Source organism: Hippocampus bargibanti, linkage group LG06, assembly GCF_051943395.1.
Source record: "Hippocampus bargibanti isolate YZ-2025 linkage group LG06, ASM5194339v1, whole genome shotgun sequence".
NCBI lineage: Eukaryota > Metazoa > Chordata > Actinopteri > Syngnathiformes > Syngnathidae > Hippocampus > Hippocampus bargibanti.
The window spans coordinates 17084242-17085674 of record NC_142739.1 but is presented as its reverse complement, the minus strand read 5'-3'; positions in this window follow the sequence as shown (position 1 = coordinate 17085674).

The following is a 1433-nucleotide window of genomic DNA, read 5'->3' as shown; positions in this document are numbered from 1 at the left end:
GTGTGGTTTTTTTGTCTTGATTTCTTCTTCTTCTTCTTCTTCTTCTTCTTCTTCTTCTTCTTCTTCTTCTTCTTCTTCTTCTTCTTCTTCTTCTTCTTCTTCTTCTTCTTCTTCTTCTTCTTCTTCTTCTTCTTCTTCTTCTTCGCATCCTGTCTCAATCACTCTCTTTGAGCAACATACAGCTTTGCCGCCATTTTGAACCGGGGTTTTTAATGGGACCGCCCACTCATGCATTTTTTTATTGAGACTTTAGCCTTGAGCACACTTTAAAAAAAAGCGATTTGCATGTTTTTTTTATATATGCCTGTTTGATCCGAAACATTGAATCAATATTAATTAATGGGACGATTAAATCATTAAGTGCATGTCCTGTCTCATAACGACATCTGATGTTTATTAATAAAAAATACTATTCAGTTTCAAAAGAAGTTTAAAAAAATCGATAACAGAGGCCGGTGTGGCGTCGTGGTCCTAAGTAAGGGTAGTCGTAACTCGGATGTTACCTGCACATCTTTATTTATTTTTACGTATTTATTTATTCTTTATTTATTTATTCCCCCATGTTTCCTAAATTCATCCAGTTTTAATAATAATACATCTCATTTATAAGCGCCTTTCAATTTTGCTTCTTATCCGGAAGGGAAGTTGTGAAGAAAACATTTTATTTGCCGAAAAAAAACCTGTCATTTTAGAATCTAAATCTAGTTTTATTTTACATAAAAAATAAATCAACTGATTTTTTTTTTTCTTAATTTGTGCCTGAGTGCAATCAGTCCCAACAAAAATTACAATAGCCAAGTACCATAAACAGCCATTCCTGACATTTAAGGCTTTCCAAAATGACACAAAGGGGCACTTCTCAGACCCCTAGTCAGCAGCATCAAATCTCTGACTTCTAATATTGTGAAGCATGTGGCTAACATCTAGGCACCCGTGGTGGGCAATACACTACATCACGTCCAAAACTCAACAGACTGTATTAACCAGGTTGGAGCCATAAAGCAGTACTAAATGAAATGATGGCTTGTTTCTATTTTACCTCATTTGTTCCCTTGAATTGAATCCAGGATGCCGTGGGATCCAGTGGAACCCGTGAAGATCCTAATCTACCTTGGTCATAGCCTCCTAGACAGATCTATATAAAGGAGACACGCTTAACAGAATATTCAATAGCCGATCGACAATTGCAACAACTACTTTGAGAATTGATTAATGGTTTTGAGCCACTGCCTAAATTTAAGGTTATACAAATCCTCTGAATTCAGCCTTCCAAAAATTCCATCTCATTTCTTTAATCCTTCATTAAAGCCGATTATCCTTCTTGTTAAAAAAATGTATTTTGACATCTATATTTACTTTGGAATACTGTGATTTGAGTTAAGCTTGTTTTCTGACATCATAAATATAGGGGAGCAATAATAGTCAGTTTGATT